The following is a 16,346-nucleotide window of genomic DNA, read 5'->3' on the forward strand; positions in this document are numbered from 1 at the left end:
TCGTTGGCGATGGTGCTGCCCAGGTACCTGAAAGTGTTGACATTAGAAAGCTGCGTGCCGTCGATTGTAATGCACGGCTGGTTAGTTGGCCTCCCTGGTGCCGGTTGGAACAGCACCTGTTTTGCTGAGGCTGATAGTCAGGCCAAACAGTTTTGTTGCGGTGGAGAACCTGTCCACAATGGTTTGGAGATGATTATTTTGGTGGGCCATGAGAGCACAGTCATCTGCGAAGAGAGCTTCCAGGATGAGTCTCTCTGTTGTCTTTGTTTTTGCAGTCAGGCGGCGGAGGTCGAATAGTGAGCCCTCCAGTTGGTATTTGATGTAGACGCCCAGGTCTAGATCCATCACAGCATGTCGTAATACTTGGGTGAAGGATAGGTTGAATAGTACCGGAGCGAGGACACAGCCTTGTTTCATGCCATTGGAGATGTTGAAGCAGTCGGAAGCCTCTCCACCAGATAGGACTTCCCCTGTCATGTCGACATGAAAGAGCTGGATCAGTTTGACGAATTTTGCTGGGCAACCGAGCTTGCTGAGGATCAGCCACAATGTGTCCCTGTTCACTGTGTCGAACGTCTTTGTCAGGTCTATGAAGACAGTGTAGAGACTCAGGTTCTGCTCAGGGCATTTTTCCTGCATTTGCCTCACCGTGAAGACCATGTCGATGGTGCTGCGATCTGGTCGGAAGCCACATTGTGATTCCGGCAGGTTCTGCTCTGAAACAGATGACAGGAGTCTGTTGAGTATAACGCGGGCAAGGATCTTTCCAGCAGTGGAGAGTAGTGAGTTGCCTCTGTAGTTGTCACAGGCTGCTCGTGAGCCTTTGTTCTTGTATAGGGCTTCGATGGAGGCATCTCTGAGTTCTGGGGGCATGTCTTCCTCTTCCCATATGCTGGTCAGCACTATGTGGAATGCCTGGAGTGCCTTTCCATTTAAGGCCTTTTATTGAGTCCAATTAAGCTATTGACCTCTATTGTTGAGACAAAGGCAATAAATTTTGGAGTCAAAAAACTTGCTTCTTCATTCCATGCCTGCCACTTAATAGCTATGCAACTTTGAACAAGTTGATTGATTCCCTTAGGCCTTAGCTAAAAGTTAGAAGGATTTGAGACTCCTCAGAGGTCCTAAAGATAAAGAGTGGGCCCCTTGCTTGGGATGGATGTGGTGATAATCATGCATAGGTAAATAGGTGTTGCAGTGGATAGATTACTGGATTTATAGCCATGAAAACGTTAATTCAAATTATGCTTCATACACTTAGTATCTGGGACATATCAGGCAGGTCATTTAACCTTCCTCATGTTTAATTTCCTTATCTATCAAATAATGATAATAATAGCATCTCCCTGAAAAGAAAGCATTGTTGTGATGAACAAATAAGGTTACAACTGTAAAGTACTTTGTGACCCGAAAGCATTAAAGAGATGTCAGCTATTACTGTTCTTTGGAGATTACAGAATTACTCAATAATCATTTTACTTCTGGTTTTTTCTAATAGAGAGAATAAATTTTGGATAGGAAAATAAAGAAAAAATTGCAAATACAAATATAAAAGGCAAAATAAGGACAGATAAAATGAGGATGCACCTACCTTCAAGTCAAAACTTCAAATCACCATGATCTTGAACTATATATCTAGCATATTGAATGAACTGGTAATTGTGAATGTGGAGACACTGCTAGTGATCTCTGAAAGGTCATGGAGTACAGGAGAGGTTCTATAGGGGGCACAAGAACCAATGTCCTGTTATACACAAATGGGAAGATACTGGAGTTGTTGCACTTTATACCAGGGAGCTTGGCATCAATTCCCAGTAGAATTTAAAAGGTACTGAAGGGATGGTTAGTTAATAGGTAGAAGAGTAAATGGTGATCACAAAGAAGAAGCATGGCTTCATCAGGAATAAATCATATCGGTCTGAACTAATTTTTGACAATGTTTTTTAATGGGCAGATCGAGAAACTATGTTCATTGTCCCTCTTCTTACATGCTGAAATCTATCTAAAATGGCCTTCTCTTTGTTTTTCAGTAATGACACTCCATTTCTCATACCTCTGACTTTGTACTAGTTGTGCTTTGTACCTGAAATTTAATCCCCCCCAAATACATACCTCATATAATCAATCTCCTCCATTAAGGTGCAAATTCAGATCCATTATTTGAATTTTTTTGGATCCCCTCAACTGCTAATGCCCTTCTTTTCAAATTAGATTGTATTTTAATTAATATATGTGCACATAATATGTACTTGTTAACTCCATATTTATACTTTTTATGGATTATATATGTGTCATTAATACCTCCATATTGTTTTAATCTTTGTCCTTGTATCCTAAGCATCTAGCATAGTGTCTGGCACAAAATAGGCCATGATAAACACTATAAATACTTCATGATTTATTGTTTACCTAAAATTCACAAAAGCATTTGATTAGTATCTAATGATTGTTTTATAAAAACATGCTTCTCTTGAGCAGCAAGAACTCTATAAAAATAGAAATCATGGTTAATTCTAGAATTGAAGCGTGGTCACAAGACATGTAAAAACTATGCTGAAATTCTCTGAAATCAAATTTTTCCCATTTCTATCTCTTCTGTCCTTCAAGGTTACATGCCCCTAGGACCTCCACCATTTCCCTTTTTCCAAATATCTACTTATTTATGAGCATTCTTTTTTATTTTAATTTCCAAATTATCTCCTTCCCACTTTTTGTCCCTCCCAAACCCACAGAGAAGGAGTGCAATATATCAGTTTTACAAGTTGTTTATCCTTTGTTTGAAAGAAGACTGATAAAAAAGGGCAGTGCAAGCCCTCTCACCAATGTTGCTAATTCTCTCTGCATGCATCATCTATTCCAAACATAATTACATATGTTGTCATGCAAAAAATATTCCAATATTATACATATGATACAAGTCAAGAAAAATAAGGACAGAAAGTGATACTTCAACTTTTAGTCAAAATTCATCAGTTCTCTCTGGAGGCAGATAGCAATTTTTCATCAAGACTCTGGAATTGTGTTAGATTACTGTATATATCAAAGCACCTAAGTCTTTCACAGTTGATTGTCATTTCAATATTACTTTTAGTTTGTACAATAATCTACTGGTTTTGCTTACAGTACTTTGTATTATCTCATAGTGGCTTATCTTGTTTTATTTTTCTGAAACCATCTCCCTCATTATTTCAAATATTATTCCATCATGCGTGGCAACAGGTCACAAATTGTCCACTCATTTAACAACTGATGGACATCTTCTCAATGTAAAATACTTTTCTACCACAATAAGAACTGTTATAAATATTTTCAGACATATAGGTGCTTTTGCTTTTTGTTTAATCTCTTTGGTATATAGACTTAGTAGTGGTACTGCTCAGGCACAGGTATTCTTATTGGCCATAGTTCCAAATTGTTCTTCAGAATGATCAAACTAATTGACAACTAAACCAACAGTTCATTAGTGTACCACTTTTCCTTTATCCTCTCTGGCATTTGTCATTTCTAATAGATATGAGGTAGTAAATCAGGTTTGTTTTAATTTGTATTTCTCTAATTGTTAGTAAGGTAGAATACTTTTCCATATGATTTTAGATAGCTTTGATTTCTTCTTCTTAAAACTACATCTTCATATCCTTTGACCACTTACCAATAGTGAAATGGCTCTTATTTTTAATAAATGTTGCTTAGCTCCCTAAATACTTTAGAAATGAGGCCTCTCTTAAGGAATATTTGTATAATAAACTTTTGATATTACTTTATTGTCTATGTTAAATTTTTGAAAAGTTTTTTTTTTTACTGATTATCTTAATTTGGTCTACTTCTGCTTTGTCTGAGATAATGATTACTACCTCTGTCTTTTTTATTTTAGCTGAAACATAATAGAGTTTGTTTCAGCCCTTTATTTTACTTGGGTGACTTCTTCAAGTATGTGTCCAGTAAGCAACCTATTGTTGGATTCTGGTTTGTAATGCATTCTGCTATCCACTTCCATTTTATGGGTGAGCTCATACATTCATTAACATTCATAGTTATGATTACTCAATTTCACATCATTTCTCTCTCTTGTCTCTCTGTCTCTCTGTCTCTCTGTCTCTCTGTCTCTCTGTCTCTCTGTCTCTCTGTCTCTCTGTCTCTCTGTCTCTCTGTCTCTCTCTCTCTCTCTCTCTCTCTCTCTCTCCCCTCAAAAATCCATTTTGTTTCTGATCACTGACTTTGTTATTTCTTCTTTCTACCATTTCCTCATTTCTCTAATCCCCTTCCCTACCTATTTCCCTATTGGGTAAGAAAGAGTTTACAATGTAACTGAATGTATATATAATGAGATTCAAACATTTCCTTCTACCTGTCCCCCTTCCCTTGCATTGCAAAATCTCTTCCTTATTTTCCTCTTTTATGTAAGAAGAATTCCTCCATTCTACCTCTCCTCCTTCTCCCAGAGCATCCTTTTTTCTCACCTCTTCATTTTTTAAGATAATCCCAATACAGTCATGACACCCGTTCCCTACATATTTAGCATCCCTAATATCCCAAGTAATGATAATGTTGTTATGAGTTGTGTGTATCAACTTCCAATGTAATTTAAACAATTTAACATTATTAATTAATCAATTAGTTATTATTTTCTTCCTGTTTACCTTTCTAAGCTTCTCTCAAGTCTTTTGTTTTAATATATTATGCCCTATTTAGCTCTGGTTTTCTCATCAGAAATGTGAAAGTCCTCTATTTCATTAAATATCCACTTTCTCCCAGAAGGATAATAATCAGTTTTGCAGTTTATTCTTGGATGTAATCTTAATTCCTTTTCCTGCTGAAATATCATGCTCCAAGTCCTTTGCTCCTTTTATGTGTAAGCTGTTAAATCTTGTTTAATCTTGACTATGTCTTCATGATATTTCAGTCATTTAATTTTGGATGTTTTTAATACTTTCTTCATTATCTCAGAGCCCTAGAATTTGTCTACAATATGACTATGAGATTTCATGTTGGGATCTTATTCAGGAAGTAAGCAGTAAATTCAATTCCTATTTTGCCCTCTGAATCTAAGATGTCAGTGCAGTTTTCCTCAATAATTTCTTGTAATATGATGTCGAGGCTCTTGCTTTGATTATGGCTTTTGAGTAGTACAATAATTCTTAAATTATCTTTGCTCAAACTATTTTCTATGTCAGTTCTATTTATGATGAGATAATTCCTATTTCCATCTATGTTTTCATTATTTTGATTTCATTTTATTATTTCTTGGTGTTTTATGGAGTCATTAGATATCATTGGCAAATTTTAATTTTAAAGAATTAGTTTCCTCAGTTAGCTTGTATACCTCCCTTTTAATTTATCCAATTTTGTTTTTTAAGATGTTATTATCTTGAGATAAAGAATACTACAAAACGTAAAGTGAGTAATTTTGGTTACATTAAATTGAAAAGTTTTGTATAAGCAAAACCAATATAACCAAAATTAGAAGGGAAGCAATATATTGGGAAAAAATCTTTATAACAAAAATCTTGGCCTAATGTCTAATTACTCAAGTTTATAAAGAGTTTAATCAGTTGTACAAAAAATAAAGTCATTTTTCAATTGATAAATGGGCAAGGGACATAAATAGACGATTTTCAGACAAAGAAATCAAAACTATCAATAAGCACATGAAAAAGTATTCTGCATCTCTTATAATCATAGAAATGCAAATCAAAACAACTCTGAGGTACCACCTCACATCTATCAGACTGCCTAATATGATAGCAAAGGAAAGTAATAAATGTTGGAGGTGATGTGGCAAAATTGGGACATTAATGCACTGATGGTGGAGTTGTGAATCGATCCATACATTCTGGAAGGCAATTTGGAACTATGCCCAAAGGGCATTAAAAGACTACCTGCCCTTTGATCTAGCATATCACTGCTGGGTCTTTGTCCCAAAGAGATAATAAGGGAAAAGACTTATACAAAAATATTTATAGTCATCCTCTTTGTGGTGGCAAAAAGAATGGAGAATGAAGGGATGCCCTCCAATTGGGGAATGGCTAAACAAATTTTGGTATCTACTGGTGATAGAATAGTATTGTGCTAAAAGGACTAATGAACTGGAGGAAGTCTATGTGAACTAGAACAACCTCCAGGAATTGATGCAGAGCAAGGGGCAGAACAATGAGGAGAACACTATTCAGAGAGACAGATACAATGTGGCACAATCTAATATAATAGACTTTTCTACTAAGCAGCAATGCAACAATCCAGGATAACTCTGAGGGACTTATGAGAAAGAAATAACTGTGGGAATAGAAACACAGAAGAAAAACAACTGCATGATCATATGGTTCAATGGGAACATGTTTGAGGATGTAGACTCTAAATGATCACTCTAGTGGAAATATTAATAATATGGAAATAGGTCTTGATCAATGACACATGTAAAACCCAGTGGAATCTCTCATTGGTTATGGGAGGGGGTGGCAGGAGGTGTGGGAAACAATATGAATCGAGTAACCATAGAAAAATATTCTAAATTAATTAAATAAATAAACTTAAAAATAAAATGTATGTAAAAAGATGTTATTATTTTTAATATTTTGTGCCTCTTTTAATAATCTCTTTTTACATTTTTCTTGTATCACTCCCATTTCTTTTCCCCCATTTTTCCCTCTACTCCTCTTATCTCTGTCTTTAACTCCTTCAAGAATTCTTTTTTGGGCTTGTTTCCAATTAGGATTTTTCTTTGAGGTTTTTATTTTAGCTATTATTATAAGTTCTTGTCTTTATCTTTTTCCTACCATGATAGTAGTTTTTTCTGGTCAAGTTCTTTATTTGTTTTATGCTCATTTTTCCAGCCTGTTTCTTGACTGAGCTTTATATTAAAGTTGGGCTCCTATCACTTAAGGGTATGAAGCATTGTCACAAGCTTCAATGTGTGTGTGTGTGTGTGTGAGCGCATGCACCATTTCCAAAGTTAGGTCTAGGGGATCTGCAAGTTTGGCATTCTTCCCAAGTAGTGTAATTTGGAGAGTTATGATCACTGTTCTCTTGCTTTATTCTATGGCCTTTATCCAGGAAAGGCCTCTTGTACACTGTAACCACAAATGCTAGCACTCCTCTCTACCTTGGTATTTCAACCATGGCCCCTGATCTCTTGTCAAGTAACACAAATATTCCTTTTCATCCTGGAACTATGACTCAGAACTCTATATGGGCAATAGAGTTGCAAATCAGTCAGTTCAAGGTCCCTTTAATCTCTTTCTGACCTGTATTCTGACTCCCTTACCATCAGGAGCTCCTGAAGCAGGGCTGTCATTTTTGCCAGCACCTTCAAGGCTAATTATTAGTGCTGCCCTAGGTTTGAAAATGTTTCTTTTTCACCTTTTATTGGCTCTGCTTCTCCAAAATTTGACTTGAGTTATTATTTTAAAGTTGTTTGCAGATTAAGGATATCCAGGGAAATAATGAAAAAAATGTGAAGGAAGGGGGTCTTGTAGTACCAGATCTCAAACTATATTATAGAGCAGTGGCCATAAAAACAATATGCTACTGGCTAAGAGACAGAAGGATCTATGGAATAGACTTGGGGTAAGTGATCTCAGCAAGACAGTCTATGATAAACCCAAAGATTCCAGCTTTTGGGACCAAAATCCACTATTTGATAAAAAAAAAAAAAACTGCCGGGAAAATTGGAAGGAAGTATGGGAGAGATTGGAGTTGGATCAACATTTCACACCCTACACCAAGATAAACTCAGAATGGGTGAATGACCTGAATATAAAGAAGGAAACTATAAGTAAATTAGGTGAACATAGAATATTATACATCTCATATCTTTGAGAAAGGAAAGATTTTAAGACCACACAAGAGTTAGAAAAAAATCACAAAATATAAAATAAATAATTTTGATTACATTAAATTAAAAAGTTTTTGTACAGACAAAACCAATGTAACTAAAATCAGAAGGGAAGCAACAAATTGGGAAACAATCTTCATAACAAAAAACTCTGACAAAAGTCTAATTACTCAAATTTATAAAGAGCTAAATCAATTGTACAAAAAATCAAGCCATTCTCCAATTGAAAAATGGACAAGGGACATGAGTAGACAATTTTTAGTTAAAGAAATCAAAACTATTAATAAACACACGAAAAAGTGTTCTAAATCTCTTATAAACAGAGAGATGCAAATCAAAACAACTCTGAGGTATCACCTCACACCTAGCAGATTGGCTAACATGACAGCAAAGGAAAGTAATGAATGCTGGAGGGGATGTGGCAAAGTTGGGACATTAATGCATTGCTGGTGGTGTTGTGAATTGATCCAACCATTCTGGAGGGCTATTTGGAACTATGCCCAAAGGGTGATAAAAGACTGTCTGCCCTTTAATCCATCTATAGCATGGCTGGGTTTGTACCCCAAAGAGATAATAAGGAAAAAGACACGTACAATAATATTCATAGCTGCACTATTTGTGGTGGCAAAAAATTGGAAAATGAGAGGATGCCTTTCAATTGGGGAATGGCTGAATAAATTGTGGTATATGTTGGTGATGGAATACTATTGTGGTCAAAGGAATAATAAACCGGAGGAATTCCATGTGAACTGGAATGACCTCCAGGAATTGATGCAGAGTGAGAGGTGAAGAACCAGGAGAACATTGTACACAGAGACTGATACACTGTGGTACAATCAAATGTAATGGACTTTTCCATTAGTGACAATGCAGTGATCCTGAACAACTCAGAGGGATCTACGAGAAAAAACACTAATCACATTCAGAGGAAAAACTGTGGGAGGAGAAACACCGAAGAAAAACAATTGCTTGATTACATGGATCAATGGGGATATGATTGGGGATATAGTCTCTAAATGATCATCTTAGTGCAAATATCAACAACATGGAAATAGGTTCTGATCAAGGACACATGTAATACCCAGTGGAATTGTGCATCGGCTAAGGGAAGGATGAGTGGAGGGGAGGGAGGGAAAGAATATGATTCTTGTAACCAAAGAATAATGTTCTAAATTGATGAAATAAAATAAAAACAAAGTTGTTTGGAAGGGAATGTGTGAAGAGTTCAGCAAGGTTTCTTCCTCTACTTTGTCATTTTGGCTCTGCCCCTCACCTCCTCTATTTTTCCTAATCTTAAATACATAGGGAGAACTTTTCTCCAATTTTTTATTTAGAATATTTTTACATGGTTACATGATTCAAGATTCCTAACCCACCCCCAGTCTTTCCTCCCCCTGCTCCTGAAGCCAACAAGCAGTTCCACTGGGTTATGCATGTATCATTGTTCAAAACCTATTTCCATGTTACTCATATGTGCAGTAAAGTGATCTTTTAACATCAAAACCCTAATCATATCCATATTGAGCTACTTTTTCTTCTGTGTTTCTACTCCCACAGTTCTTTCTTTGGATGAAAGAAAGATTTCTTTCTGATAAGATCCTCTGGATTGTCCTGGGTCATTGCTTTGCTGCTAGTAGAAAAGTCTATTACATTCAATTGTGCCACAGTGTATCAGTCTCTTTGTATGATGTTTTGCTGGTTCTGCTCCTTTCACTGTGCATCAATTTCTGGAGCTCATTCCAGTTCACATGGAATTCCTCCAGTTCATTATTCCTCTCAGAACAATAAAATTATAAAGAGAGCTTTATGAAACAATGACTTGCAGACCAAAAGTCCTCATTTCTGAAATAATAACCCAGTGACTGCTGTTGCTATCAATGTGAACATGGATAAATATGTGAAAACCCAAAGTACCTAAAGCTTAAATCTATTTTATGTCTCTTGAATATCTTGAAAGCAATAACAATGAAATATTAAATTATTTTTCCTTTTTTGAGGTCATCACTCTCAGTCTTCTCCCATTCACCTCAAAAGTTCCAAACTGAGAGATTTTCCCTCAGAATTATGATAGATTCCCCAATCATGAATTCTTACCATGCCATTTAGATACATATAATTCATATATAATTATTATTCACATAAAAAAGGAGTCACTGAGAAACCCTATGTAAAGACCTAAAACATCTCTCCAATTTAACATTTTGGCCTCTCCTCCTTTGGTCTGTTGCCATAGTGAAAAAGAAGCTCAAATTTCAAGTATATAAATATTGGAAAGTGAATTATTCAATTTTAGCCTCTCCACAAACTTTTTTGCCAAAACCTAAAATTCTTCTCTAAAAATGAATACTTTGAAGATATAGTATTGCCTCTCTTAAGTTGTGCTTATTAAAACTGAGATACTACCAGACATTATGGACATTAATTCATCCATGATGGATATGATTAGAGTGAAGGACAGTTTCTTCACTGGATTTTCTGAATAGCACCTAAGGTAATGTGAAAATCAGTAAAAATAGCTAATTTGCCAGGGCTCATGTTGATTTTAAAAGAGGGCATGGCTAAACAAAACCTCAGATTCATAGAACCAAGAAAAGACTCTGATTAAAGACTTCATATAATGTTGGCAATGGAAAGTACCTTTGGGAACAGATAGATTAGCATTTTTTGATTCAGTAGATGAGAGGCCCTGGCTTGGGTCAATGGACAAAGCCCAGAGTAGAACACTAGCCAAGGAACAGATAAGACATGTCAGTCACACCACCAATGAGAAAGAGGCCAGCGGCAACCCAGAGGCACTGCTACCAAGCATGCTATTGACATGAGTCAAGGTTCTGGGGAAAAAAAAAAACAGAATCTGGGCAGGAGAGATACCTTACAGAGTCTAAGTCAACAGGAGCCACCCTACAGGCTGCAACAGCTCCATAATATTCTCTCACTTAATTTTCCCATTGCCAACAATGGCTAGAGTGCTACTCCCTAGCAGCATTCTAGGGTAGATAGTATATTCAGGGAAGACTAGTATCTCTGGTGTGAGGGCTGGTCAAATGTTTTCCAAGGCTGCTCATCCTCTTTTGGTGTTTGCTTTTCACCCAACTTTCATTGATGTCTCTACAAAGCTATAGCATGTGCAGTGGCCACACCCTGGTAAAACCATCTTGGCAGATGAGTTAAAGCAGATTGAGGGTAATCAACAGTCCTCAAACCTTTCAGTGAATTGGAGGAGTGTCTATCCCACAAATATCAAAACTTTTTGTGGTATTAAGAGCAGAGAAGAATAATGTGTTTCAGGGGCCAAAGAGGAAGCAAGCACTTAGAAATTGTTCTTAGAACTTGGTTAGACATTGAAGAAGTCAAGATCATTTCCTGAAACTGAGCCATCACCAGTCATCTTGACTTTTGTCTTGGCAGTGAACTACCATGATTCTGGAAGGGACAGTGAGAGTAATAACTTTGTTCAAATCTACCTCCATTAAAATTAATGTATGTATAAGTCAAAAGACATTACCAATAATGAAATCAATATACAGGACAACAAGCAACCAACTGATTAAAAAACCAAGGTTCAGAGTTTAAGTGATTCAAAGTCATATGACTTCCAAGTAGTAGCATCAGGCTAGTGTGACACTAAGGTCAGTGTACTTATATGAAAGGTTATCAAGTTCAAGCCTTTGGTGAAGCATGAATTCTCCTTAAAATATACTTGAACAAGTATCCATGCAGTCTCTTCTTAAAGACCTCCAGTCAGGGGAAATATTTTTCTTCCTGAAGAAGCCTCTTCCAATTTGGAACCATGATGATTTTTAACTGCTGAAGTAACTGCTGATGCTTCTTCTGTCCTTTGGGACCAAGCTAAATGAATATATTCTTTCATCCATGTGAAAGTCCTTCAGTCAAGTAAAAAAGAGCTAAAACTATAAATTTATAGGAAAGCAGAGTACAGGGGATTTCAAGAAAGACAAGGATGAGATCCATGCTTGTAAGGGACTGATAGTCATATAAGGATATTTTGGTTTGAAAGTGTTCTGTTCTCTAGGCTAAACAATCCTAGTTCTTTGACTGGTAACATCTGTCCCATAGACTGGCATTCATAGTTGCCTTATGCTTCTACTTAGAGGACTAAAGATGTTATGATGTACTGTCCACTATATGACCACCCCTCCCATGGGAGGGAAATTCCCATATTGATGAAGCAAAATGGCTTCCTGGAAGAAAAATTCATAAACCTTGCTAGGATAATGTATTCTTTCTTCATAGTAATTAGGAAATGGGCAGAAAAATCCTATCACCACCATAGTTTTCCTCTAGTGTTGATTTGATGAATATAGTCTTATGATCTATGTGTGAATAAAAGCTAGGTATTTGATTTATTCTTAGTTGCCAACTTCTATTGAAAGAAAATCTTTAAGCAAAATTAATATGGATGAAATAGCTGAACCAATTATTTTGTTGTCCCATTCATCCTCAGAAGATATAACAAGCTATCCCTTCTTTGTAATGACATTTCAAAGGGTCTGGGTTTTATTGGAGTCCTCCCTTCTTTCACTGTTATAGATAGCCCTCCCAAGTTTGGGTAGATGGACATTATGAATTGCTGTGGCAAAAGAGTGAAAATCCTCTCCTAAAAGTCAGTGTCCTGGTAATGGGACTCTAAATTTAGTTGAGTTTGATCCAGGGTATCAGCAACATAGCCCATCCTCATCAGACCTGGATTTTACCTCTTTTCAGGCCAATACAACCTACCTGTGTGCCAATGTGACAAGCTCATGTTCCCAAGATAAGGGATAGCCTTCATGACTCCTAGGTCACATTTCACCCTATTCAGACAATGTATTATATGATCATTCATTTTGGGAGTGGTGCTGATAGATTAGGAAACAATTAAATGGTCTCTAGTCGTACTTTTATTTTTTCACTTCTATAGTTTATATTCCCCAGACCACCTATTCAGGTATAGTTGCAGTTCATTATTCTTTAGCAGAAAGAAGACCAATCCTTATTAAATCCCAGATCTTTTGGTGTACTAAAGAATGACATTTTGAACTTGTTTCATTTGCTCATGTTATTTCTTTTTTGGAAATGATTTCCAAATGACCATTTCCCTTCATCCTCAACAAATGCCAGTAAGGATGCTTGGCCTTTGATGAACTTCATCCTGGTAATAAATGTGATTCACATCATTTTATGTCTCCTTTTTAAGTGTATTTGCAAACAGAGATGAGTCCAAGTGGCTGAGATTTATTTATGGTCAGTCAACATTTATTGAGCCTCTACTGTGTATAGAACACTGGAAATAGGCACAGTAGGGAGAAAGGGAGGAGGAAGGGAGAGTCATAGCATCAAAGCTCACAAATTACTTTGGGAAACTAAACACACAGGAGGCAAATGGAGAGCATATTCATCGGGCAAAAAAAATAGAAGAATTTCGCTAATACAGATTGAGGGAACCCAGAGTCACAATGTGAACAAGACTAGGCAATGTACACATTTACTGTCCAATGATAACTTGCTGGGATTTGGATGTTTTTAATCAATGTGTAACCACTAACAATAACTGGTTGTTTCACTGGTTGTCCCCTACATTTAGTTGAATTTTTAAGATAATCCCTAACTGTAGAATTTTCCTTCAGGATTTTTAAATATATATGATACAAACATGATTGAGTCATGCTTTTGTTGTTAAAATTCAGTCATTAAAATGATTTTTAATTTATGAAAAATAAAAGCTCACTTGAAAATTCCTCCAAGACACTGCTGATGGCCAGTTAGTTGGTAGAGTAAATTCTTTATTCAATATGTGCCTGAAGTCTTTGTATAAATATAGAATAGAATGGCAAACAGAATTTGTGAGTCAGTAACTAAAATACTTATGGACTTATTACTATTTACATATAGGCAGCATGGCAGAGGAGAGCACCAGACTCCAAGCTGAGTCATCCTGTGTTCAAATCCTTTCTCCTACACATGGTTTTAGGACCCTGAGCAAGTCACCAAACCCTCCAAAAGTCTGTAAAGCTGAAAGTTACAGAACAATCACCAGTTTATATTGTTAGAAGGGTACTTCTATTCTGTATTAAGGGAAGATATGGTAGAAGATACAGTAGATAAGCAACAGTTAATCTCACAGCCAAACTAGAGTTTACATCTCAGAGACTTACCTTTTTCTGCCTTGCTGACAGTCACTCGTATTTCTAGCTTCTAAACTGGTTTGCTATTTCATAGAAGATGCACAAGTTATGAAAAAAGTCTTTCAAATGACCCCAAAAAGTCCCTCCCTGTCTCCTCAAATTCCCTTCTATCCAGAATTTTCCTCTTTCTGCCTAGGGTATTATTATCTTTTCAGTCATCCAAACTTGCCACACAGTTGCTATTAGCTTTTCAATCTCACTCACCCCTCTTAGAACAAGTAGCCATATGTTGTTGTTTTTTTTAAATCCACAGTACTTCTTGTACAGTTTCATGTCTATACACTCATCCTTTACCATATTATAGGTTTTCATCAGCCTTCACCCCTACTATTATAGTAGCCTCCTAATTGGTTTCCCTGTCTCACATCTTTCAATCCATTCTTCACTCAGTTGACAAAGTGATTTCCCTTAAGTACTTATCTGGCCATGTCACTCCCTTTCCAATGAATTTCACTAATTCCTTATATCCAGGTTCAAATGTTAAATTCTGTCAGTCACTTTCAATACTTTAAAACCTTGTCATAGCTTACCTTTCCATCTTCACTACATATTTCTAAAAATTCTCCATTCTAGTCAAATGCCCATTCATATTGTTCATAAGAGACATCCCAGATATCTGCACCTCTCTATTGGTTATCCCCCATACCAATAGTGTTCTTTCCTTCTAATCTCAATCTTTGAGAATCTCTATTTGTCTGCAAAGCTTACCACCTGCTAGATAAAGTCTTTTTTTTTTAAACCCTTACCTTCCATCTTGGAGTCAATACTGTGTACTGACTCCAAGGCAGAAAAGTGGTAAGGGCTAGGCAATGGGGGTTAAGTGACTTGCCCAGGGTCACATAGCTGGGAAGTGTCTGAGACCAGATTTGAACCTAGGACCTGCCATCTCTAGGCCTGGCTCTCAATCCACTGAGCTACTCAGCTGCCCCCTGCTAGATAAAATCTTAAGCAATATTGTTCACCTGTTTATGCCATTCTATTAAGATCACCTATTTATACATAACTATATATGTTTTAATTTTTGTCTCTCTGCTCCTTAGATACTAATAGATTGTGAGTTCTTTCAGGATAGATACTATCTTTTGTTTCTTTGTATTTCCCCAGTACCAACTCAGGGCTTAGCAAAAACATAGTAGGTATTTATTAAATAGTTATTGATTGATTGCTACTACAAGGCTGTGCATTAAAGAGATACTTAATAAATATTTGTTCATTGATTAAATGAAAAATTGATTATTTCTAGTACAGTTCTGAGGGACCTTATGAGAAAGAAAATTATTCACATCCAGAGAAAGAACTGTGAGAATAGAAACACTGAAGAAAAACAACTGCTTGATTACATGGGTTTATGGGGATATTATTGAGGATGTAGACTCTAAATGATCACCTTAGTACAAATATAATAATATGGAAGTAGGTCTTGATCAATGACACATGTAAAACCCAGTGGAATTTCACATCAGCTAGGGGAGGGGTTTGGGGGGGGAAAGAACATGAATTTTGTAACCATGGAAAAATATTATTAATTAATTAAATACAATTTTCAAAAAAAGAAAGAAAAATGGATCATTATATCTCCCTACTAGAATGTAAGTTCCTTGAGGGCAGAGATAGTCATTTTTAATTTATATAATCAATATTTATCCTACTGTTTGTTACAACATAAATTCTTCATGATCTTCATTCATTCATTTGTGCAATATTTTAATGAAGTCTTTATGGTGAATCAAGGGTCTTAATATTTTGTTTTATGAACCAAAATCTTTTATTGTTTATTTTTAAAAATATTTTAATTGAAATTTTTATTTAATTAATTAATTTAGAATATTTGTTCATGGTTACATGATTCATATTCTTTCCCTCCTCTCCCCCCATATTCAATGTGCAATTCCACTGCATTTTACATGTATTATTGATCAAGCCCTATTTCCCTATTATTGATGATTGCACCAGGTTGATTGTTTAGAGTCTATATCAACAGACTTAATCTTATTACTTACTTGTATTTCAGGAAACCAAGAGGAATAAAATCATATATATTAAAGCAATTCCTAAATAGTCTCTGTATCCTTAGCTTCATTAAGCAGCCCAAACTAATCTATGAACACACTCAAAAATATTGTTGATGGGACTAGATTGGTGTTTATGCTAGACTCAGAATTCCCCTTCAGTATCTCCAAGTGGGAATAAGCAAATGACTTCCCAACCCAGTTTTGTTCTACTCTCTTCCTCCTAGACAGTCAATGTCAACTCATTTGAGTGGATTCACCTATCTTCCTTTTTCTGGAATTTCTACCTGATGTTCCATATTTAGAAGAATAGCCCACATTTGG

This window comes from Monodelphis domestica, chromosome 3 (assembly GCF_027887165.1).
Source record: "Monodelphis domestica isolate mMonDom1 chromosome 3, mMonDom1.pri, whole genome shotgun sequence".
NCBI lineage: Eukaryota > Metazoa > Chordata > Mammalia > Didelphimorphia > Didelphidae > Monodelphis > Monodelphis domestica.